Source organism: Liolophura sinensis, chromosome 7 (genome assembly GCF_032854445.1).
Source record: "Liolophura sinensis isolate JHLJ2023 chromosome 7, CUHK_Ljap_v2, whole genome shotgun sequence".
NCBI classification, from domain to species: domain Eukaryota; kingdom Metazoa; phylum Mollusca; class Polyplacophora; order Chitonida; family Chitonidae; genus Liolophura; species Liolophura sinensis.
In genome coordinates this window covers 33,236,276-33,260,546 of record NC_088301.1, presented here as the reverse complement: position 1 = coordinate 33,260,546, position 24,271 = coordinate 33,236,276, and the positions used below count along the sequence as shown (strand labels likewise).

The following is a 24,271-nucleotide window of genomic DNA, read 5'->3' as shown; positions in this document are numbered from 1 at the left end:
CACCTGCCCCTTTGGGCTAAAGAGTTTGTGATGGACATAAACAATTGAACGTTTAAACTGAAAGTAAATGAGGTTGTGTTAGAAATGCCTCTTACTCTATGGATCAGAATGTAGAGAACACTATAGGATGTGTTAGTAGCAGCTATAGGTTCGGTTTATTTAAAATGTATTGGTAAGATGTTTTGTCATTGTTTAAATCGATGTTTACAGACAGAGTTCGATTTCATTCTTTAGTCAATTATTCATTGCGATTAGTACTTAGTGTTAAGTCGTTGAAGCCAACATATATTTAAATGTATCTTTTTAAACAAGAGGGGAAATGTGACATCCGCTATACAAGGGGAATAATTCTAACCATATTCAGTGGCGCTGCTATCACGTGATGGTAGGGGAGCTGCCTCTATATTGTTGATACAGAATACACGTCCTGTCTCTCTCTCTCTCCTACTTTATGGCGACGTTGTTCTCTTCATCAAACGGCCATAAAAGCCTATAAAATTAAAACTAACAACAAAAAAAAAAAAAACCTAACCTTTAATCCATGTGTGATAGCCCAACATACAAGAGCTAAAAAAAAAAAGCTTAACCTGCCATCCAAGAATGTGCATTTACACACCAAACCTTAGACAAGAGAGCTAAACAAAAAAGCTTAACCTCCAATGAATGAGTGAGATCCCATTATACAGGTACAGGAGCTAAAAAGAAAAAAGTTTAACCAGACACCAACACCAACACTTTTCCCTCCCTCCTACAAAACCTCGCCATAGTTGGTACAGGCAAGTCCAAAATAAGGTAATTTGGATGAAAAAAATATAATGCAATATAATACCAAAATTCATATGTATATATCATCAGGGCCTGTTTATCAAGCCCATGAAGTTTCATGAAGGTTATGTTGAAAACTGGTAACAGCTGACCCAAACATAAAACCTCACTCTGAGGCTACATGTACACCTGTGAAGTGAAGTCCAATTCCTGATATTTATTTATTTATTTATTTGATTGGTGTTTTACGCCGTAGTCAGGAATATTTTACTTATACAACGACAGCTAGCGTTATGGTGGGAAGAAACCGCGCAGAGAAACTCACAACCATCTGCAGGTTGCTGGAAGACCCTCCTACCTAAGGCAAGAGAGGAAGCCAGCATGAACTGGACTTGAACTCACAGTGACCGCATTGGTGAGAGGCTCCTGGGTCATTACGCTGCGCTAGAGCGCTAACCAACTGAGCCAAATTTCAGAAAGGTAATGTGAAACAAGCAGACCCCAACATAAAACCTTACTCAACTGACCCAAACAAAAAAGCTTACTCGAACACTGACACCAACACCGACAAGGACAACACTTTTCCCCCACACTCACAATACCTTGCCTTACTTTGTACCTGCAAGCTAAAAATGATACTCAAAATAGGGAAAATCTAACCATTGAAAATATAATTTATTTCAAGGATTTTCCACTTACCATATTCAATATGACCATTTTTATGGGTGGAGAAAACATGCGATTTATTTGGCATTAACTACAAGATGCTTACACAGCAAATAGCTGTAATTAATTTCAATGATTTACACATCGTGCCCAGTGGCTTATAGTACTTGTGTACAGTTTAGATGTGTACACTTCTCTATTACCAAACCTTGTGATAAACAAGAACTGTTTTTGTTGCATGCAAAATTTCATTTTTTATCTTTTTGCCTGGGTTTGCTCTGAGGCCTTCACCCAAAATCTTGTTTAGTCCGTATTTCATGATGCTGTCAGAGTGGCTGATCTGAAGGTATCATCACCACCTGTTAGAGAAATAAACAAACTGACATCTCAGGTCAATCCAGAGGTCAAAACTTCCCATATGCCACATTAAAACCACTACAGCCACACAAGCTTAAGTGAAGTTAGTCAATAGCCATACACCTTTAAACTTATACAAGTAATTGCCACATTTCAGAAAAATACCAGCCAATGAACATTCCTATTACATTAAGAGGTAGCAGAAATGCTACAAGTCACAAAGGCACTTGTTTCCTTACAGCAATGAAGATTGCTGTAGGTGTGGTGTGCTTGCAGGGGATTATTTGATTTATTATTGACAGATGCTCTTGAAGAACTGTACTTCTTCACATTTAGTAAAAGCACAAAGACCCACTAAGGAATCAAAATCCAACTTTAAACTAGACATGAAAAAAACTCCTCCTGTAAATTGGGTGTCTTATCTAATTTAAGGATAAAATATGGTATAAATCCTGCCAAATGTACTCCTTGTGTGTGAAAAGCTTTCATTAACTTCAAAAGACTATGACAAAGAAATGATGGGAATCTGACAATAAAGCATCAAAGCAGTCCTCTATGAATTCTTTCATATGCTACCCGTAGTGAATTTGAGATGGTAGGTGGCTGTCGACTATGGCATTAAGGCTACGTCCTGCCTGAGGCCCCAAACCTTTTGTGCCCCAACAAGACCTGTCAACTACTCCCTATGCCAATTTATAAATCATTACTGTAGATTGGCAAACCACTAAAACTTCTGACAGTCCTGGGTAACCTGCATTTAATGAAGAGGTGACATCGGTGAGTGATAATATACCTATCTGCTACAAGTTTGAGGCATGAGCTCAATATCAAGCAATGAGAGACATCATTGGCAATGGAAACACAATAGAACTTACAATATATATATGAGTGTCTTTTTTACTTAGAAATATCTGAAAGATAATTTACTTGAAAAGGCCATAGATAAAAGATTTGAATAATCTGTAGAGTTTCTGCTGGGACTGAACTGTCATGAGCACATACAAGTCCAGAATCCAGAACCTTTGATGTATTGCACTCACCCTAATACTGCTCCCTAACAATCTTCTGCAGCAAGGAGCTTGGGTGTTAAGGCATCATACAAACTCGGCTGAATTTTCAACCACACCAGTCAACTGGACAGTCAAACTCTCCTTTGACTGCACTTCTCTGCCTTGTCATAAAAGTATAACACTATAACACTAGAGCTAAAATTCAATGATAAAAGGCCTGTCATTTGCACTCAGTTTACAAGACATGAGAAATTTCCCTCCATAGTTAAATCAATAGTACACCATTCTACTTGTTAATCAGTCACACATTAGGTCAGTCATTGAGTCAATGAGTCACTGTGAACTGTATTCCACAGGTCTTGAAGTCAAAACTTGACCTTATCCATGTGTCCTTATCATAGAGAGAAGGGTCAGCTAAATAAACCCTTTCAATATATGCAGAATAATGCTTTAAATCAAAAATTTATGTAGAAAATGCATCCTTTCTGCAACTGGAAATTTTTATTCATATCTGTGACTAGTAAAAATAACGGAAGATTCGCTTGCTGATGCAACAACATTATAAATGATGCTTTACCATAAAATGTTATAGATTTCTGGCTCGTGTGCATTAGCAATTCCACTCAAAATACCTTGATTTAAATTAAACTGATTTTCAAGAGCTTTTTCTTTAAAAACACATTTCTACATGTAACTTCTAAATATTAGAATATTTACATACATGTACAAGCTCATCTTTTCTTGATTTCTGTTGATTTGATGGCTATGGTTATCCTGTGGCATACTTCAGTCAGGTTTACAAGTGCAGGAACTTTTGCAATTTATGTAAACTTTCTCATGTACAGAAACTGTTTAGCATTAGCATTATCTCAGCATCATTCAAAAACTCCATGTAACAACAATTAATGCCAACGTTACAGCATATGGTAAAACAAATATTTCAAAGAAATGCTTCAGCAATGCCAAACACAGCATTTTGTAGTGCTTCTTTAATTAACCAGCTAAGTGAACATAAAAACTGGTAAAATCACTCAACAGTATAAAACCTTCCCAGCACTGTTATCAAACTGGAATCATTAATACAAACAAAATTGAGTCATCTACTGGCAGCAGGCTTGTCACTAGATAGACTGACAAAACTGTATCAAACTGTTTCCCCGTCAATCAATATATCTTACCCAACAGACTCCGCATATCGTACATTGATCCACCCATATGCCCATTAAAGTAACAGCTGTGCATTGGCAGTCATCCCCCTTAAATACCTAGGCACATCAAAATGTAGAAGCACAAAATGTTTTAAGCCCTGTAATCATTAAGATCTTCTGGGATTTTCTCAGTACTGTAGAAACAAATTGGCCATTTTAAAGAAATGCATATTCCTTTTAAACCCTATTGCATGTATTAGGTTGGCAATGATGCAGGCATGCACATATATTCGAGATAATGTTTCAAAAATAGTTCCGTAGGTTCAAACTGAAAGTTTCCCAATATCTCTCCATATTGTGACAATAATTTACATCTATGTTATCAGGGTTTCTCAAAACATAAATTTGTTCAAGTTAGCTTTGGAGGTCTATCCAGGCAGGTGATAACAACATCCCACTAGTCTAGACTAAGCGATTTTCTTCCAAGGAGTCTGTGAGGGGCAAAGTCACATTGTAAATTATTAGATGGTTATCTAAAAGGAGGCAGCATTGTATACTCTCAGTTCAGATAATCCAACCTAAGAGATGATGGGGAAGAATCAGGGCTGCTGAGGCCAAGCTTGTCTTACACTATCATAATGAAGAATGGCTGGATAACGCCACTTTGTGTAAAGAGGATCAACAAAAAGGTTGTAATAGAGATGCCTTCTGGGGGCATCTCAGGGAAATAGCCTATTAAATCCTCACCATGGTTGGGCAAGTTTATCAGGGGGTACAATCACGGCTTACTCCTTGAGGCCATCCAACACCTAGGATAGTAATAGCCTCTTGTAATATTATGCCAATGACCTCAACTGCATAACAGAAAAAAAAAATTGTGGTGGACAAACAATCCAACAATTCTTCACAGAGAATATACAACCTCTGAACAATCATGACAAATTTACATCCTTCCAGGTTTATTCAAGTCACCATTATAACCTCAACATCTTCACATACATGTATCTGTACTATCTATTACTACTGAGAAGAATTGAAACAGAGTATTACAAACTATGCTTTTAGTGCTTTGAATTATATTCTAAGCTTAAATCAATTCATTATTCATGAAAGCAAAGTGTGGAGGGACTTCAATGTTCATGTATATGCTATAATGATTACTATTAAATTTTATGTAACAAACTTATTGCAGTCAATATCATTTAACAGCTATACAAGCATATCATATACAGCCATTAAAAACCGAAATTATTCCTTCCATAGACTCATGAAATTATGCAGAACTTCAATATGCATTTAAGCTTTCTTTTCTTCTAACATTAGCTGAAGACCACTTGTTTTATACCAAATGAATATGGAGTGCATGTCTGTACATTACATGTGGGAAAGTTTGCCTGCAACTTGGCAACAGTTTACGCAAGGCACTATGACTCCTCCACTGATAAACCTGACCGCCATTATTTATGTGAAGAATTATTCAGCAATCAGCAATTTAACGAATAAATATGCTCATTCAGCTATTAAGGTGTTGCACTTGTTGCTGCTGATCATCAAATGAGTGCTGAGGTTGAAGGCTTAAGAAAAGTTTGTAGGGCACTTGGAGAAAGTGTGCCGGTTTGCTTCAGGCTCTCCACTTTCCATCACTCATAAATATTAATGTTGATGTAAAAGTGAAAAATTTTTGAGAACAGAATTAAGCCAAAGTCAAATAAATATTAAATATTTGAGACATTACTTCAACATGCTTTATCTTCCTATTCCAGGCTTTACTTAGCTTGTTCACTCTGTGACCTCACTTAACAGTTCTCACAAATTCAAAGTTCTGCATAGGGCAAACTGAAATGTTTAGCATTAAGATAAAAAAAACCTTATAAGAATATATTTTTACATTTTTCCAGAGTCGCACACAAGCTTGACTGATGATACCAGTTGTATATAATGGACCAAAACTGGAATACAACAATCTGTCAGTCAGGGCCTGTATTCTCAAAACTGTCCTTCCATTTGTATTTTAAATCAGCTAATCAATAAATAAAAAGCCCACATAATGAACCTATCTGAAAACATATCACAGATTCATACAAATCCACACTTTTACAACAAGAAACTCAAAACAGAGAGAGAGAAAGTTTAATTTCATTCGAGGCTCAATTCTGATCATGATTTTATTGTTGGTACCTATATATAACAAGTATATTATCTTCATCAGAGATATACATTGTATAATAAAACAGTTATAAACCATGGTGATGCATATTCAGTTGTTGGTTGTTATATTAAAGGAAACACAGAAAAAGTAAACATGTGCAAAAATACAAAGGAAAGAAAGGAACTAGCAAATACTACATAAAAAATAAACATATATAGGCTTACAAAGACAAAAGACAAGGTTTATTCTGATCAGAGGTATATACTGTAAAGTATTTATTATTAGCTGGAATTTACTTTCGTAGATTTACTTCAAAGATGTGTTCGTGAGGAACAAGGGTTAGGTAACTGCAAAAGATATTGCAAAAAAAAAAAAACTGTTTAATTTTTCGAGTTATAACATGACCGAAATTGCTCAAGCACGTCAAGCAAATATTATCACGAGTGGCTAAAATCCTCTCACTTCTTCATCTGGATCAGAGATGTAAACCGCAGGGGATCGATAATCAGTATGCAAGAAGATAACATTCGCACCTACACGTACTGTGAGCAGTATTTAAAGAGCCTAATAGGTGTCACTTGTTTTCGCACTGGCCTTTGGCGAGCAAGTGCATGTAGACCTACTTTAAATTAACTGGCAAAATGACCTGTCACCTTTTGAGCAGCACAGTTTAGCAGTAAAACGCATAAATTATCCATTATTGGAGCCAGTCATTCACGCTGTCAAGCAACAGGATAAGTTTTGGATTGTTTTCGGTTTTAATCGTCCTTTGTAGCCGGTCTGACACCACTAACATTGCTAAATTGCCATTGAGATGTAATATACAGTTCATAATTTGTCAGTAGCTCATTCATTGGTCCACAGGAGACACACAGCCAATGGGATAGCGTGTATCAAAGCGACATTCATTGGAAGCCAGAACATGCTGGTATCTACTTTTCTTTCACTTGCCTGGCATATCGAAGATTTATCAAACTAAATACAAATGGGCTCCCACTCTGTCTCATACCCACTAAACGTTATCACCATAATTTGAATATATTTAAGGCCTAATTTTCATTTAATTACAGCAAATACCTGCCTGACCACTTCGGCCTGTCACAGATGCAACTGTTGGTGATTGAAGTCGACCGCACATTGCTATGCATATGTTTTCGAATGTAATTTGGTTTTTATCCAAAAATTTGAGTATTTGTACCAAAAAACCCCACAGAATTGAGTTTTTTTAACCCCAATTTTCAGTGTTTAACTGAGTTTTACAACCAAATACCTTGTCTAAAATAAAGGTGTATGAATCCCCACATATGTCCATACACCAGGTTGTATGTAGTTAATGTGAATATTCCCACACCAAGCAGTAATGCAATCATCTCCAATTCCAGGTTCCAGTATAATACACGAAACAAACAATTTTATATCCTTCTGAATCCCCCGTGGACAAAATCTTACGCTTCCAGGTCATTTCAGCAGGTCTCAGGCAGTTTATACACAATAAGAATATCTTATAGGTCACTCAGTCAATTTACACTGAAACTTTTCTTCCCTAAGACCTTCACACACAAAGCAATGTATAGGAAACCTGTACTTCAGTGACATGTCAAAACATACAGCAAATATAACACAGCATTAAACACAGTGTCAAGTAGTTTGGCAGATAAATATGCAAATACAAAAAAAAAAGAAAAGAAAAATAGAGCAGTCAATGTGACTGTCCCAACCAGAAGGTGAATGGGGGTAGGTTGGAGACCCATTACCCATGGTTTCCTGTACACCCATTAGTGAGAACTCCCTTGCACACATGCATAACATAAACTAAGTGAGTAAGAGAGAAAGAGTAAAATTATTCGTTTGGTAAACTTGAATGTTTAATTACATTAGTAATATAGGTATATCATCAAGAATTAGCCACCTGGCCACTAAGCTGATCCACAAGCTGTGTAATTAGGACAGAACAACAATTTTTTTAAAGCATAACTACAGAGGACTGGTATAACATCAAATTACATACATTTTTGGATTTGAGGCATAACTTACCTCTACGTCATTTCTGAATTTTTACAAGCCTTGCTCAAAATTTTATAAAGTTAAAATCCCAGCCGAGTGTGTTTGTTTCTGACTTATCTGGGAAGATTTAAACTGCAATATCATATCTATACACCCATTCACACCTTGGTTTACCACATCCGGAAAAACCTACGCTGCCATGGTAAGAGCCCTGACTGAAGGAGCATGTGGCCACTTTGCCTAGGGTTTGCATGTCAGACTCCAATAGCAAGCAGTTTGTGTGACAAGATAGGAGGAGGAAGACAATAAATCAGTGGGAGGCAAGAAATTCAGTATCACTACTATTAGCACCTCCACAGTAACATGACAGCAATCAGTCCATGGTTGCCTTCTCTTGAGCAGCATTCTGGTCCAAACCAAACCCTGGAGTGTGTTATTTTTGCATCATGCATGGCCATAGATAATAAAATCCTACTCAAGTTTACCACACTGAAATCAGTAAAGGCACAAAGGAAGATTCTTGTCATGCAGCTTGGATTGTCTCCAAAGGCTAGATTAGTGTTCACTCATATATGTTGCTTGATTTTAAATTAAAAAGACTGAAAGATTTATAACTGTACTTTGGTCTAGAGTCCCAACTAGGTTAATAAAAGACATGACAAAAGAAACTCAAGGAATTGGCACAGTGTTCACCAGGGTTAACCTGGATTGCATAGCTTGGTTTGGAACCAAAAGCAGTATAACTTTAGAAGCTTTTCAATGCTACCTGACCCATTCGAATGATTTTAACAGCAAAATATTTCATCCATATATTCATTTATCTATTTACTTCTTGCACCTAAAAAATAACAGCATATTTATGATTTAGGACACACATATTGATAGGAAAGATGGAAGATGAATAAACAAGTGTAAACTATGCTATATCTTGGTAATATATTTCAGAAAACAAGAATAAAAATGCAGAAAACTCAAGATTATTTCATATGAGAAAAACTTGACCATATAATGACAATATCAAAGACCTTACCATTCTATAATTTGCTGTAGTAACACTTTTAGAAAATGTTTTGAAATTGTATCATTCTTAGTAAATCAAGTTTGGCAGGATCCTGCCAGACAAAGAAAAATGATGGCTTTCATATAAACATTTTTTTTGATTTTTTTTGCTTATCGTTTTTCCCTGCTATTAAATGACTGGATTTAAGAAGTTACTTACGCAGGTTATGTGACACATAACAGAACATATTAAATGACTAGAGTTAAGAAGTCACTTACGCAGGTTATGTGACACATAACAGAACATAAGAACTGACAAAAAAAAAGCAAAAAAAATCAACTTGTGATCAGCAATATGCTAACAAATTTAGGCAACATATAGGATCTTTCACTGCAGTTCATTTCCAGACAAATAAAAGGCTTCAATCTGCATGAAGATATCACAAGATGCAACTGTTTCCACAATCAAAGTTTTGATACAGACAGCAATCAACCAGTTCCTGAATCCATGCAAATGAGATTTTGGCTTGAAATATATGCTTTTAGAGTGCAATTTCTGCAGATAAAGATAATTTACATTTACATACATGTATGTGCATGAGACATCGCACAAGCTTTTTTGTGAAGTCATGACCAGATTAGACTTGGCATCTTGCCAAGAGCACAGATATAGCAAGAAAAACCTGTTGGGTTAAAGAAAAAAAAAGATGATTAAATTTCTTTTAGTGAGGATTAAATCAAATAAAGTACAGTCATAAAAACGAAGTTACAGAGCTGGACAATGACATCTTTATTGCAGTGAGATTAAATTTAAGGGCAAACAGTGAGCCAGTTTCTTTAGTATCAATGTTATTGTCCAGAGAAGCAATACCCAAAAAGTATCTGATGCCAGCTGTGGTTTAAAATGGCATGCAGTGTGGGGAAAGGAAAAAAACACAAGCTTGTCAAGGAGAACTGGAAAACAGCACAGAGACTGTGTGCCCTGGGAAGTTGATAGTAATGATTTATACGACATTATCAGCAATCGGGCAGATAAAAGAAGATTGTACAGCCATCTAACACTAAAGGTGCACCAAGACAGTAATGCAGTAATGGACCAGTCCTCTACCTTATACACACACACTTGTACTAGTCCATACACTTGTATTGTTATACAGTGAAGCTCAGACTTGGACTAAGTCTAAGATCTGTTTGCATTCTTCCCAGTTCAGCTTTCAGAAATACAGATCTGTACTTTGTGGAACTCACTATTTCAAATGTGCTGTCCCCAACCACAGAGCTACACGTAGCTAGGACTTTGTTGCAGGGTATGGTCAAAAGTTCAGTTATCCAGAGTAACTTTACCTACAGCACAGCTGGATCCTAACCATCAACTTTACGACCATTGTGGCCGGATAGGCAGACGGTTGGCCCATGGTCAGCGTACGATACGCCAACCACGCACCTTCATACTCCTGCTGTGACGCAATCCTCCAGTCATTGTACACAGCCCATCGACCCTCAATCATCAAATGTTTTAACGCTAAATACGCACCCACTTCCTGTAAACCATCATGTTTCTTATGAACACTGTGATGGCTCGCAACATATTTACTTGCGCATGAATTTCGCACAAAACTTGAGTTTAATAGCATACTGTTTGGGATCCTTACTGTTTTGGTCCGCCACCTGTATACACTGTGCTCTTCAGGACAGGGGATGCAAGTTTATACCAAGCGTCTGCAGTATATGATATTTAGCTTTAATAAAAATTACTTCACTAATTATTAAATAACAAGCCTACTCAGAGGCATTTATGGCAGAGTTATGTGCTGACAAATATATGCATATGCAACACGTTGCTTTCTCTGAAGTCTGCGCTGTACATGACAGCTCTATGCAACTATGCAATTGATGGTTATGATCCGGCTTTACTGTACATTTAATTCACTCTGAAATGTAATTTTTTCAACCGAATATCAACGACACAGATGCTGACACATTACATAATCTACCATTATCTGCCAAAGGTTTACTATTAAGGTTCTGACAAACTTTACATTAAAAATCTTCATTTTAGCATTTCAATGTTTTTTATCACCAATACTCACCAATTATCACCTACTTGGTCTCAAGTGAACTTCATGTAAGAGAACAATGCCAACCACATCTTTCCACCATGACTCACAGAACAATGAATGCTGAGGAATCTAGATAGTTGCCAGTCCAACTATCCCATAAATACTCGTGTAACTCAGTCATGGAAGGGTAAACACCTTAACCACTGAGCCACTTATGGCAATTGCAACATGGATTAAACCTTGTGTATTTGTTTTCACACTGAGATAACTTGCTTTAAGACTGAGTTGAAAAATCACAAACTTAGTACTTAGCAGCATTACATAAAAGAATTCTTGCTCTTTGAGGAAATATTTTGAATTCATTTGTTTTCTTCTTCCTTATGAATTTTCAATCAAAATATCCCCTTTATTTGGGATGGATGCTAAATTATACACATTTACAATGCACATTCCTTAATCTTGCTGAAAATAACAATTTTATAGTAATGAAACTGGATTTCACATACACACAAAACACTGTAATACCAGTACATGATGTTACTGGCAATATGCAGAAAACTAGGGGAAACAACTTGGAGTGCATTTGAGCTGCTGTGGAAATAGTCACTGTGTAAATTTGATGCATCAGAAACATTATTCTTAGGACAATGACTAGGTTAATGGCTCAAGAACTTATGTTGATGGTTGGAAAGCAATCCACTTGATGCCTTTCACTGTCACAGTTACTGCCCATTAAGCAGACTTTACTGTCTACTGGAAATGACTTGGCTCCTTCCTCATTTACCTCCAGATCCATTCATTTCCTTTCTCCACTGGGATTTTCACACTTACAAGCAGGGCTACACAACAAGTATTTCATTAGCATAGCTGTTTACGAGGGGGGGCCTTGGCCCCATCCAGATATGGCTGGGAGGCATTTAAGCCCATTTCTCGTACAGCAGAACACATAAAAGGTGATGAGAAATTTAAATTGACAAAATGCTAAGCTTTGCACATTGTCCTTTTTATTGTTGAACAGCTGTTGTTGTTCAGGTGTACTTGGATGCTTTTTGTTTTTGAATGTTACTATCAGAATGTACATATTTACAACTATTTTTAGAAATCAAACCTTAATACTATAATTCTTCAACCTTTTTGCATAGTTGCACGGTGTTTATTCCAGCAAATATTAAAGGCAACATTTGGTGTAGACAGATAAAATTAGACTTTTTTGTGAAGCCTTGAGATTGGATAATCCAACCAATGTAGTTTGTCCCCAAATTCACATCAAAAATGTGCACATATTGCACTTAAAGTTGCCCTTTCATATGCGAAAAGGTTGTGGAATTGGGGTAATATATTTTCCCTGTGAATATGAAGTTTGGTGTTGTTAGTAATATTACACGTACACAAGCAATGAAATGTTGAAATATGCCAGAAAGCAGTCATACTCTAAGCTTCAGGGAAATGTTTATTATTCTCATTCGACATGGGACAAAGCGAACTTGCCACATTGTCAGTATAGATTAAAGTACAGGAAAGTTGAACAAGAGTAGAGATCAGTGTTTCCTTGTTTCCAGTACAATTTAAGCAAAATAACATCATCTTCATGCTCTTACACATGTAACAGTCAAATTTACTGAAAATCTTCTCAATGCAAATGGGCTCAGGTTTAAGTGAGAGCTTCATTCTCTCCTCCCCCACCTCTCCTCAGAGTATTTTACACAAAATCATTCAGCACTCAATCATAGCTCAATACTTCAAGAAATATACAGTTATGTAGATACAAACCCTCACAATCATAAATTCAAGTCAGCTGCATTGGGGACTCCATTTTGACAGGCTGCTTATCTTACCGAATTACATCAGTTTATAAGTCAGAAGTGCTGTCCACTGTATACGCTGTGACTGGTAGCAAATCATATTTTAAAATAATCTACTAAATGATCTTTGGTTTCTCTGAAAGGGTATTTGTATACAGTCTAACAGGGACAGTTATCCAATGCAATGTAGGAGCAACATAGATGGCAAATACATACACACTTTACAGGCTTTAATGTTGAGCAAGGTACTCTGTTTCATGTCCACTGTCTGTCTTGCAGGATACACAAAAAGGATCTTCTAAACAAAGATTATGGTTTTAAGAAAGTTATGGTGATGAAGAAACGTCTAACAAAAAATTTTTAAAACTTTCATTTTTGATGTGCAGTTGCTATCTCTTAATTACCCCTGTATCTTATGCATATTTTCCATCAACTACATTATATAAGATACCCATGTATCTTATACATATTATCAGCCATAGGAAATATTCAGAAATGATGTCTACACTAAATGTAAAGATCCAACTGGACAGAAGGCACAGTCAAAGGAATGCATGCACATAAACTTACTCTTCGTATTGGAAAAAGAACCTGATTTTTTCCTTCCCACCAAAAACATCTACAAAAAGATGTGTTTCCACTAGACAAGTTACTTCAAGTAAGTAACAATAAAACTCGACACAATCATTACGAGTTACAGGCAGGGAATAATTGCCGGCTGGGGCCTTATTTCCATTTCTGCATGTAATTCTCCTTTTCAGCGATATCCATTGATTTCTTTCTTTTACAGGTGTCTTAGGGTTCACTGACATGAGCCAAGTTTCGCCTCTGACCACAAATAAAGTACCTAACAGATATTAAGGTAATTCATGAACTTTATCTTCATAGCACTGTCTGAAGTGTTGGGTTTTACAGTTCATATAAGCCTCCTTCAAGTGTAAATCATGTTCAAATAAACCCTGTCTTTCCCTAGCAATTTTAGCTCATTCATCAAAAAAGAGGAAAACAATATATAATACCATACTACATGTATATAGTTCAGAAATAAGTATATATATACAATGTTAATAACAAAGCTATATTTACATGTAACTTAAGGTGGTATTTATGTATTGCATTCAGGTTTTCTTACCATACTCATTTTAATATTTATATATAGGTGAATATCAGGATTTTCTTCTCAGGTAAAAGTGATATTTTATACAGTTAGATATTACATGTTAGATACATTCTGCCTTTTTACACCAAGACGCTACAACGTCAAAAATGGAAACATTTTCTTTCAGGACCTTGTAATCTGAGTTCAGCAGGATGACGTTATAAAACATGTGTGGTAAAGTTTTATGTTCCTAGATCATACAACATATCATGCTACTATTTAAATATAAGCCTGCGTGTCAAGTATAGTCCTACAACTAAAAAAAAAAAAAAAAAAAAACACTGCCTAACCTGTTCTGATACATAAAATCATGATATTGCCAAATGTAAATCAAAAACAGAAAACTGCACAAGGAAGGTTAAATACCATAAATATTTTTCACCTAAAAGATGAAAATGACAGCTCAGTAGTTTGAAATATGGTAGTAACTAGCCATAAAAATAACTATGAAAGCAGGTCATTAGCACTGACCATAGGCTTTAAATGCGGACAGGGTGGACCAGCAGTGAATCCATGATTGACATTTATTTGAAATTGGGTCAGTTATTTTGGAAAACAGTAGGTGACCAGTGGTACTGGCCTTCATGTACTTGGAATCCAGTACAGAGAACCTGGAAGTGAATTTATGTGTATAGTGTGGCTCTGTAGTTTTGGAGTGAGTGAGTGAGTTCTTGAGGTTAAATGTTGTACTTAACAATTTTTTAGTCATATGGCGATGAAGGAATCCTTAGAGTGCATGTATTGTGCCTCCTTGTTGCAGGACAGATTTCCACCACTCTTTTATCCAGTGGTGCTTCACTGAGACGCCTTACTGAAGGCGAAAAAGCCACCCCGCCGAGCCAATATACTGATAAAGGGTCAACGAGTCATTGCACCTATCCCCTGCATGCTGAACGCTATCGGATTCATGTAAAGATTCATGTACGGGTTCATGTGTGTCCATGGTTATATATATACTGTAACATTTATCTCTGTAACCTGTGCCTGTTTTCAATAATATCAATGAGAGCTCATTAACATGTAATGTAATCAAAGTTATATAACTTAAACATTTTAATGAATCTGGAAGGAACATATGTGTCCTATAAAATGAGCGAGTGAGTGAGTGCTTAGTGTTTAACATTATACTTCACAATTTTTCAGTCATATGATGACGAATGCATTCTTAGGAAGTGCATATACATGTAATTTGCCTCCTTGTTGCAGGACAGATTTCCACCTCTCTTTTTATCTAGTGGTGCTTCACTGAGACAACTTACTGAAAGCAAGCTGCCCCGCTGAAACCATTACACTGATACAGGTCAATCAGTCATTGCATTATCCCCTTCATGCTGAACTCCAAGCGCGGAGGGTACAACTTCCTCTTTTAAGGTCTTAGGTGTGACTTGACCCATGATTGACCCTAGATCTACCACTCCCGAGGCGGACACTCTATCCACTGTGCTATCGAGGCCAGTCTGTAGTTTTGGAGACACAGTGTCACAAGTCAAATACTGGAATCGGTTCCTCATACTTTGGTAGGACATGAAGTGCCAGAAAGTAAATATGCCAGAAAGTAAATGTTTCTGAATTGACCATGACAACACACTTTGGCCAAAGTTGGCCTTGGGTTAAAAACTGGAGGAAAACCTTCTGGAAAGCTCAAAACATATCGTTGAAATATCAGACCTATTTGTAAATATAAAATCAATATTAAAAAGAGCATTAAAAATCTAAAAAACACCCTTGATCAACTATGTGCCTAGATAATACAGGGTTCATTAAATTCTGTATACATGTATTTATTTTGGGCATCCAAGAGTGCCCTCATCTGAAACCTTTATATATATAGCCCAGGTACATGTAACTGCCCGCCATTATCCATTCATCGTATAATGATTGATCTAGAAAACTTTTCAACGATCTGAAGGAAGACATAAGTAGAGATTAAAAAAAAGTGAGAAAATCACTCCATTAATGCCTTGTTTGCTATGCCTCTGCCTGGGCCTGGTGTCACACAACAGAGCTAATCAAACGAACAGAAATCCCACAACATGCTTCAGCTCACAACTACCATTTTCAGCCGCCCGTTTCCCTCTCCTACAATCCTATTTCCTCCCTCGCACACCCGAATGAGATGGAATCATTTGCTTTCCCTCAGATCTCTCCAGTAATTGCTCAACTCTACGCATTCCAAGGAAAGAAGTCGATGATGCGTGCATGCAGTGATTGATAATGAGGTATGTACTTTAAAAAAAAATTAAAATAATGGGCAACAAACGATTTCACCTTTTTTTTGGGAGGGCTAAAATTACTGCACCTACTACATCTGATTCAACGAATTTTGGGACTTTCCTTTTCTGAGCTGAAGTGCTTGACTGGGCTTTTGAAGTCTTACAGCAAGATATGCATGTAAAAAATTGATTGATTCTGTACAGCTGATCTGAAGAGCTATTAGCAGGCTACAGTAAGAAAGATGATGAGATTACAAATTCCAGCAAAGGTCTCAATGATTAACTCAAATAAAGAGGGTGCAGCACTTACACTTGGAAACCCCTGGCCAACTCAAGAGCTTCCAATAAGAATGGTGAAGCAATGACATGTAGCAAGATGAAAATTAAGCAACCAGTGCTCCAGTGGGACAAGCTGTGTATGTATAGAGAACAGCCTATTCTCGGCACTCCAAGAGCAACGCTAAGTTCTAAACAGGAATGTCAAAAAACAGGTAAATCTTGGAGGAAACCCACAACCACCCACAGGTTACTGGCATGCCTTTCCAAATACGATCCGAGATGAAAATAACATGAGCTGGACTTGAATGGGTTAGTGGCTTGGCCATTGTGCACACACTAACCACTTCCTGGGCAGTGAATATGTAACCCTCAGCATCTTGAAATAAATGTGGGTAGTCTTTGGAAAGACAAGGGATGAGATTTTGAAGGTCAGAAAACATCTTCTACCCCAAGAGTAAATTCCAGGGTAAAAGCTAGATATATTGAGTAAGGCATCAGAGAATGATTGCTTCCCGTCAGAAACAAACAGCCTAATCTAATATCTATCAGAAATCAGCCAAACCACCACAAGAAACCCCTCCACTTCTTGGGCAAATACACCACTAAAGGTCAGATGCCACACAGAGCACAATGGTCTGTCAATCCCAATAAAATATTTAACAAAAACAAAATGGATTTATGACTGCAAAGGAGACTGACAAGGAAAAAATCTGTGTTGGAAGCATCGATGGCACACACAGACAACCTTTTTCCAAAATGTCAAAAACATGTCAAAAAAACAATGTCAAGACATCTTTTTTTCAACAGTCTTAAAAACCAGGCAACGTCTTTATGCCCTTTCTTTATTTGGCAACAGTGGGCTATGCCCATAATGACTGTGCAATCAAATGACCTGCTGAAATATCATTAAAAAAATTATTTTCATTAAAAAGTTCATTGCCTTACATGTCTTGAAACATACATGTTTTTAAAATTTCTATCTAAAAATCAGGCAACATCTGAAGCATTCATTGGATAGGAACGAATGACAGGAAATCATTAAATATACAAACTTTATGCAAGGATTCGGTGGTTTTCAAAATTAATTTGAGGTTACACAAAATGAACCTGCACACAAAATTTTAACAAAAATAAATTTCTGCACCAGCAATTGTACAAAAATCAACAACTGAAAATCACAAAACTAATTAAATATGTAAAAGTTATGAACACATCAGACTGATTTTCACATCTGAGGGTCCTCATATATGATGTAGCCTAAGGGTTTCATGATTCTCATCAAATTAGATTTAAAGATTTCAAGAGTGAGTGAGTGAGTGCTTGGGGTTTAACGTCGTTCTCAACAATTTTTCAGTCATATGACGACGAAGGAATCATTAGGGTGCATGTACGTGTAATGTGCCTCCTTGTTGCAGGACGGATTTCCACCGCTCTTTTATTTAGTGCTGCTTCACTGAGATGACTTACCGAAGGCAAGCAAGCCGCCCCGCCCGAGCCATTATACTGATACGGGTCAACCAGTCGTTGCCCTATCCCCTTCATGCTGAACGCCAAGCGAGGAAGTTACAACTTCCTCTTTTAAAGTCTTAGGTGTGACTCGATCAAGGATTGATCCTAGATCCACCGGTCCCGAAGCGGACGCTCTACCAACTGTGCTATCCGGGCCGGTCAAGATTTCAAGATCATCTGGCTTTAACTGTTTAAGACACAACATGTTTACACCTAATTACATCTGGCATCAAATAACCCTGATGACCTTGAAAAAAATAGATCAAAGTCACTGAAAGTCTGTAGGGTTTTGTCCTTTATATGAGGTACATGTATATGTGACATAAGTTTCATCAACTTTGCTCCTTGCCTTCAAAACATATCATCTTGACAAGCACTACATATGTGAGTAAAATCAGGGTCCCAACAGCAAGAACAGGGATAGGGCCTGTGTGTATACATGGAGGCTTTGTGCCCTCTCACACTGCTCTTGCCTTAATAACTGTTTTTATAGATATCATAATCTGTCATAAACTGTCTGGCAGATTCCTGAGACCTAATAAATTTTTATTTTTTAAGCCAATTTAACCCCTAGTAGAAAGACTGAAAAAGCTTATTTGTACACACACATTTTAGAACTTGTCAAAAAATAAGGATCTATGAGTTTCTCCTATGGACATTATGTTTTATTCTACCTTTAATGACTGTATTAATTAAGATCAACCAGTGTTCCTTTTTCATAAAAAATAGGCGCAATTCTTTCTCATGTCTTTTCGTTTAAGAACTTGCTGGCACAATGGGACATATTGTTTAATCCTGCTTTATAAAGCACTTCACAATCACATACACTGGCATTCTCTAGTTACTATTATTTGCATACCTTCAAAATCTCCAGGAATACTCATCTTAAAACCTATGAGGAACTGAGAAAAAAAGAATTCTAGACACTGGTCTTGAAAGATGTATAACTCTTAGAAAGATATCTTCCACTGAGACAGGCACTTTGAAAAAATATTCCTCTGCAAAAGATGCTTTTCCCATAAATCAAGTGTGTAAATACCCTATTTCTTGAACCTTTTCTGATGTTTACATGGAACTTTAAATGCAATTTATCCATTTTAATTGTTTTATTATAGCTGATGCCACCATCAGCACCTCACAGAAATTTTTTTTTTCAATCTAGCCATAGAAATGCAATCAAAATGTGATTAGAACAACTACAGGTAAACATAAAAACAAGAAATAGGGGAGTTTATATGCCTGTATAAGTGCATTTTGATTTATTTATTTATTTATTTCATTGGTGCTTCATGCCATAGCCATAAGTGCATTTTGGGTTGTCTGTAAAGTTTACCATAGATAAAACCAACATGGACTGAACAAGTTTGAGGCAAAATGGAACAGACAGTTGGTGGCAGGTAACAAAATAGTAAAGAAATGATTTTTGTAATAGGTTTGAAAATAAATATATATCCATCTATGGTAGTTACAACAAATGTGTAAAATTTTTGTGCAGACTGGAAATGGCTCTCAACTGTACCAAGTACCAAGCTGGTAGTTCACAAGACATGTATATGGAAGAGCAATGCATGGATATTGATGTGTATACAGGCTGACCACTTTCCACGACTGAAGACGGCCAGTAAAGAGAAGAAAAGCGGGTTTTGGACAAGGATCATAAATGAGGGATGGACCACATTCATTTCCTTTCAAGAAAAATCAATGAGATTGCTGAAATATCAATATGAAACTTGACAGACTGGGCTAGTTGGGACAGAAAACTTCATTAGTTATGCTACATAGTCTATCACCTTAAAGAATCACATATCTCCCAGTGAGACAGGCACTTTGATAAAACAGGCCTCTGTAAGAAGTTGCTTTTCCAAGAAACAAAATCATGTGGCAGACAGGCAATGAGGCAATGTATCTTCTTGACATTGAAAACCAATAAAACACTGTTGTCTATATAACTGTCGTGTGTATGAATATCCTCAAAGTTGTAAGGGACTGAGGTCCATGTGCAGTAAACGAAAATGAACCTCAAAAAATAAAAAATAAAAGGCTGAATTCATCCCTGTAGAAAGTCACCAAGTATCAATATCCATCCGCCTAAAATAACAGCCTGATTAAAAATGGAAATAAAAAAAGTTAATCTCAGCTCTTTTTCATTTCCTACTTACAATAATAAAAACTTTATTGGAAAACATATGGATTTTCCCCCCGACTACATAAATAAATAAAAAACTCTCTCCACAAACATTGATCAATTTATTGGTTTTTGGAAGCCTTTCCGTCTCAATGAAAAGGTAATAAAGGTGTGAGATTGAGGTTAGGGAGTGCCATGGTTTTACGACCTAGATAGTACTGATCGATCTCACTCTAAAATGAACTTATTATTTATCCATCTATCTTGGTAGATATCTGCCGGATGGCGAGGAAGGGTGATAAATAAAGCAGCCAATAATCAGAAATCTATTGATTCTTAATACAGTTCTTGACAAAGGGTTACCCTTGAGAGGCTGACTCCTGACTCGCATGAACTGCTGTATTAACACATGCAGTATGAACACTACACGGGACTATGAGCTAAGATACCATAAAACTTGGCTGTGGCCTAATATGTAAATATACACGTCAGTTGACTGAACTGACCTCAGAAACACCCCACAGCTAAACTGTACATGTAGCTTTTCTGTGCTTTTTTTTTTTTTCAAATACCAAAAGAACACTGCTGAAAATTAAAACTAGCAAAATGCATATTGATTTTGCTTTAAACAGGCATCTTTTAAACAGGCACCTTTGTAATGTTTTTTTTTTTTGTTTTTTTCATTTTTTGGTCACAAAATGCAACTATTGCCACGCACTGAGTGAATGACTGATTAATTATAAAGGTAATTATGCTTATAACTTAATCAAATTGTGTTATCTCTGGAGATTTTTTTCATACTAAAATTAATTCTTGCTAACAAACAACGCAAGGAGTAACAGCAGAAAATCATTACTAAAACCAAGATATTCATTGCCTGTTTACAATGCCACATTTTTGTAAAACATCACAATGTTCACAGGGGAAGATGATGTATTACATGTGCAGGTGTAATAGGTGTAAAGGTTTTCTCATGGTAACTTAAATGTCGGAGCAGCTACCAGGCCATATAATAACAGTCTGTTGGATTTTAAGTCTGTGTTTTGTATACACAGTGATGACTCACTATGGCACTATCCTCTTCAACTGAAGACCATGATAACAGCTCAACTCAGTTTAACAGTTACATTTAGCTGTGTCACTGGTGTTTTATGTCATAATCAGGAATATTCTGTTATATGAGAGCAGTCAGATTTATGGACAAAGGGAAGTGGGAAGAGTCCTAAGGAAACTTGAAGTGCTTGGACATGTGATAATATAGCTGTATTTGTAGCTACATGTACTGTATACTCTAGCTGATGCTGGATTTAATTTATTTATTTATTTTATTTATTTGATTGGTGTATAACGCCGTACTCAAGAGTATTTCACTTATACCACAGTGGCCAGCATTACTGTGGGAAGAAACCGGGCAGATCCCGGGGAAACCCATGACCATCCGCAGGCCGCTGCCAGACCTTCCCACGTACGACTGGAGAGGAAGCCTGCATGAGCTGGACTTGAACTCACAGCGACCGCATTGGTGAAAGACTCCTGGATCATTACACTTCGCTATTGCGCTAACCAACTAAGCCACGGAGGCCCTGCTGCTGGATTCGAACATGTAACCTCATTGCTCAAGGGTAGATGTCTTCAGGATGAACCCAGCCTGCAGGGGTCTGCATCACATGTAGATGTACACAATTTTAAATAAAATGGCCCAAAGAACGAGGTTCAAACATGTAAACTGATTAGGCAATTAATCACGTCTATTACATGTATCTCTTCATGGTTTATATGATCCATTATAACTTAAGACTTAAGACTGTAGTTAGCATAAATGTTAGAAAGATAGATGTGCATAAAAATTGATTTTCAATTGTATTGCAAAGCAATGGCACTTACCCGTTTTGTTTCCTTTCAAATCACATCAAGCTCATTTCTTCTGTGCAGATGACTTGGTCTTTCAAAATTCAAAAAATTGCCTTGCTTCTTGCATGAACACTGTCAGTTATCAGTATTACATTATAATCCATCAGGCCGAACTGAGGTGTATGCAGTATTTCATGTTTCTGTTTGATCCTCTTCTCAGCATGTTCACATAAAGACGTCCTTGTATGATTTCAATTTTTATTCCCAAAAGTACACATCCAGCAACCAGAAGAGTTTACTTCTTCAGTTGAAAGAATTCTTGTCATTCAACACCTGAAATATCTTCTGCTAAAAGAACATGTATGTCTTGCCAAAGATATATATCCATCTGCTAAAACAAGCATGGTAACAACCCACACACATGTGTATGAATAAAGTAATATGTGCACAAAATAAGTTCATATTCTTGTTTCACATAACCATACTGTGTATCAGAATTGATTTATTTATGTCCCGTTTCTTAACCACAAAAAAGGAAATATCAATACAGCAATGTAACGAACAATTTATAAGAAACATTTTCATAACATCAGCAAAAACCACTAAAGTTTCAAAAATCTAGTGAAAGAGTTTTAAGTACTAAAAAAATTACTTAGCTATCAAGACAAAATGTCCTGAAGAGTGTAATTCTTTATGATCTAACCACATCATTTATGGGTCTAAACAACATAATACTTAAAGACTACTGGAGCCAATTAATTGTAACTTAAGAACCTTGCAAAGACACTTTTGGAGTACAAACTTCTTTTAATTTTAATTTAACACTGTATTAAATGACAAAAAGTTGAATTGTTCAAAAACAATAATTAGAAAGGTTGGAATTGTGTCTCTACAATTTTTTAAGTTGCAAGATTTTCTAGGGCCTTTAAAGGTTTTCCTGGTCCTCTGAAGGCTTATCTGGCCTTGTACAAAGCATGTTTAATCTACTGTCACACTGTGCAGGCTCAAACATTGTTTATTAATAAGCTGTAAACATCGCACGTAACCTTGCCTTTCCTTCAAGTTGAAGAACTTTGGCCGCATTAATTATCACTGTTCATTATGCTATGGTAAGGAACAGGTGCAGTATGTGTCTTTTTGATCATTACAGTGAAACAGAAAGACTAATCCAGATCTCAACAAATTGTCACATAAACACCATAACTGAAATTAAAAATAAATTAAAAAAAATGCTTTGGAGATTAAAGATTAGTTTTGGGAAATTTTACCACAATACACCAGGCAAAACAGTAAATTAGCATACCTTTCTGTTAGACCATTTTCAGTCCCATTTAAATAAACAATCCATTATAAACCGTACTGGCATTAAGATCCTGGATCAGGCCAGCATTGATTCACATACAAATTACTCACATAAATGTGTACATGTGTTCTACAGACTAGTAACTTATACAAACACTTACCTTAAAAAACTTGTCTTGAAAAGCACAAGCATCAAGCTACCTTTCCAAGAAAAGAAACATTTTCAAGTCCATTCTGACTCTCTGCATGCAGGTCAACTCTATGTCCCTGTGTATGTCTTGGAAGCTGCACAAATCTTGAATGTTCCAAATGCCAAGTTGCTGCATAGCATATTGTTTTCTATGCAGTTTAGAAAGAGCAGATGATATGCAGGGCCACCACATTCACTGGTAAGCTGTCGAAATACAAAATAATACATTCAGCCTTTACAGTACGATGATTTATTACCAGTCAGTGATTTACAATGTAAGTAAATTGAGAAGAAGCATATCAATTAACATCATCAATGTGGTTGAAAGCCACTGTATTGTAATTCATACTGACGTGTGTGTACAACACAAAATAAATGCTACACTGTACATCTAAGAAATTGATCTACATCTCAGAGACTGAGAAAATAATATTAAAATTCTTTAGCTGCTCAACTCTAACAACCAAACTTTACAATATCATGAAACTCCTTTTTCACACAAAAAATTTTTTCCAGAAAACTGTTCATCCACAGGATATCCAATAGCTGAATTTCTTACTAATTTTTCTGAAATACTACAGCAACTGAAAGTAAAATACAGTGTAGTGAAACTTATCCCTATGCAGTTAAAGGGAGATCACTTTCTACACCTGTCATACCTAGACTTCCTAATCCAAGTTACA

General features: G+C 36.4%; 2 protein-coding genes across 3 annotated transcripts in view; both read right to left on the bottom strand.

The window, feature by feature from the left end:
• Window positions 1-23,126, bottom strand: part of LOC135469633 (heparan sulfate glucosamine 3-O-sulfotransferase 5-like) — a 127,880-nt gene extending 104,754 nt beyond the window's left edge. The window contains exon 1 of one of the 2 annotated variants that reach the window (XM_064748153.1): window positions 22,130-23,126. The gene's annotated coding sequence lies outside the window, so the exon portion shown is untranslated. Of the gene's footprint in view, window positions 1-1,310; window positions 1,512-22,129 lie in introns of those variants that run through there. The other variant, XM_064748157.1, reaches the window with a different exon arrangement.
• Window positions 1-24,271, bottom strand: part of LOC135469634 (heparan sulfate glucosamine 3-O-sulfotransferase 1-like) — a 143,581-nt gene that overhangs the window by 117,779 nt on the left and 1,531 nt on the right. The window contains exon 2 of the mRNA XM_064748161.1: window positions 23,560-23,792. The gene's annotated coding sequence lies outside the window, so the exon portion shown is untranslated. The remainder of the gene's footprint in view (window positions 1-23,559; window positions 23,793-24,271) is intronic.